The sequence below is a fragment of the Otolemur garnettii genome, unplaced genomic scaffold (assembly GCF_000181295.1).
Source record: "Otolemur garnettii isolate 467f Iridium unplaced genomic scaffold, OtoGar3 scaffold00024, whole genome shotgun sequence".
In the NCBI taxonomy this organism is placed as follows: domain Eukaryota; kingdom Metazoa; phylum Chordata; class Mammalia; order Primates; family Galagidae; genus Otolemur; species Otolemur garnettii.
Window position 1 is genome coordinate 9,624,507 of NW_003852419.1, and position 2,412 is coordinate 9,626,918.

Sequence of the window (2,412 nt, forward strand, 5' to 3'; positions counted from 1 at the left end):
TTAGAATTTCACCTGACCTGGAGATCATCTACTCAAATCTCCAGTTCCAAGTAAGGAGATGAACTGAAAGTAAAAACATGCAAAGTACTTCAGACAACAGGGTAGCACAAGGACTCACACAGAAGTTCTGTATTCCCCAGTCCCCAATTTTGTGTCACAACCGCCTCTTGTGCCACTTTGAACACAGATGATTCTCTCCATATGTTTTTCCATTGGCTAATAATTTTAGATAAAATTAACAAATTATAAATCTTGGTTTGTTAAGAGAAATTAGCATTTGGGACAGAATATGATTAATATTATAATATTAGGGCAAATACATATTTGGTAATGGTGAAGAGTGACTCACACAAAAAGTAACTATTGGACTGAGTACGAATCATCTTTGAAGTTTTTGAGACCCTATAAAATAGTTCTTTGAATTGACTGGCTAAGTTCTTGTTTGCTGATACACTTAATGTCTCAATTCCCTCAACATTTGGAATCTGTTCTGACTTTATTAAAAATATCCTTATCAAACGTGGATATCTGGAATGCTCTGTAGGGCCAATCCCAAGGATGATTGATGAAAATTGTAAATAAGATAACCATTTATAGTCCCTGCAAGTTGTCCTAACAACACACATAAAATTAATAAATGTTTATTTTATAAAAGCTAAATCTTAGTAAAAGGAGTCTGTGGCACTGGACCCAACCTGTCCCCCTCCTTCTTGCATCAACAATCCTCAAGATATCAACCATGCCGTGTACAGCACCTTGGACTCTGGTTAGACAGGATCTACAGAACCCTAGCCCAGAGCTGCTATGTGCCAGACATTCTGTGTTTGAGGGTCCAGACTTTGGTCAACTAGCCCCCCAGAAATGCCAGAAATGCCTTGCCTAATCTATATGATGAACCTAACTCCCATATAACTGTATTTAGATCAAAGGGTTGTTGTGATCATTTGAGATATCCTACTCGGCTGTGTGCTCTGAAAGGATTAAGTTCTTAGTAAATCTTAACCATCATTATTATGCCTTATCTTAAGTTATGTCTATACTGAAATCTTTTTGTTCTTCTTCTAAGAAACATTTATAAGACAAATTCTTGGACTTATTTCATCACCTGAGTCTCCCTACTGGGCTTTTAAGGGCATGGGCAGTGTCTTACGTTACAATGCTTATTAAAGCTCTTGACAGTGCTTGCTTCAGCAGCACATATCCTAAAAGTGGAACAATACAGAGAAGATTAGCATAGCCCCTGCCCAAGGATCACACGCAAATTTGTAAAGAGTTCAACATTTTTAAAAATAAATGTTTTGATCTAAAAAAAAGTGCTTGACACACACAATGCATTTAATTTCTTATTGAATTGATGAATGAATGAATTAAATAGTAATAAATTTTCCATGTTGCTAGATTTGATATAGAAATCTATTTTTATACTTACAAACTTCAATAACATGAAGATGATTCAAGGCTGTCAGTAAAAATGGCTTAAGAAGCAAATGTCGTATCTGAATACTGTGCTGGTGAATATGTTATCCAGAAATGTTTGCCCAACAGGCGAGGGTCACTAACATCGCACATATGGTGTTCTTACCGCTTGATGCATTTTAGATCACATTTTCCTACTCTTCCCTAAAATAGTGATAGGTACAACAGCTGGTGGGGATTGAAAGAGTAAAGCAAGTGAATTTTTTTATTATTAAAGGTGATCAGTTTCTGGATATGTAAATGCATATGTGGTAGCACTTAAGAAATGACACCTGCTTTCTTTAGAGGAACATCATGGAAGAGGCGGTGTGTAAGCTATAACTTGAAGGGCAAGAAAAACTGAGTGACATTAACAGAGGGGTAGGAGATGAGATTTAGAGAAGAGTGTTCCAGGTAGTTAAATGAGTAGTGTGTGCAAAGTCATATATGTGATTGAGGGAAAATGCTTGGAACTGTAAGGACTAAAGTTCAGTGTGACATAAAAATGAGGGAAGAGAAATGGGTACAAAGAATATGTGAGCAATTAGACAGGGAGAGGGTCTTTATTTGATTTCTCCTAAAGCAGAGCCTGAATTAAGGACTTGGATGTAGGCATTTTGCCTGGGAGATAATCCCGAGAAACAGTGCTGAAAGACAGGGAGGGTAGGGCAAGAAAGAAAAAGTAATGTAGGGCAACGCCTGTGGCTCAAAGGAGTAGGGCGCCGGCCCCATATACTGGAGGTGGTGGGTTCAAACCCAGCCCCGGTCAAAAACTGCAAAAAAAAAAAAAAAAAGAAAGAAAGAAAAGAAAAGGTAATGTAGGAGTAAATTATCACTCCTTTGTACATGTATAATGGGTATTCCATTTCACCAGGCCTCCTGGGAAGGGTAAATAATATCTCCCAGAATTTTCCTCCTACAGGAAGGGAGGCTAGCATATATACCTACAGATATATT

At 37.6% G+C, this 2,412-nt stretch overlaps 1 non-coding gene across 1 annotated transcript; it reads left to right on the plus strand.

Annotated features, from left to right (window-relative positions):
- The first annotated feature begins 1,178 nt into the window (after positions 1-1,178).
- Positions 1,179-1,285, plus strand: LOC111724598. The gene has a single exon (XR_002772869.1). It is a non-coding gene; the product is annotated as a U6 spliceosomal RNA (small nuclear RNA).
- The last annotated feature ends 1,127 nt before the right edge of the window (positions 1,286-2,412 follow it).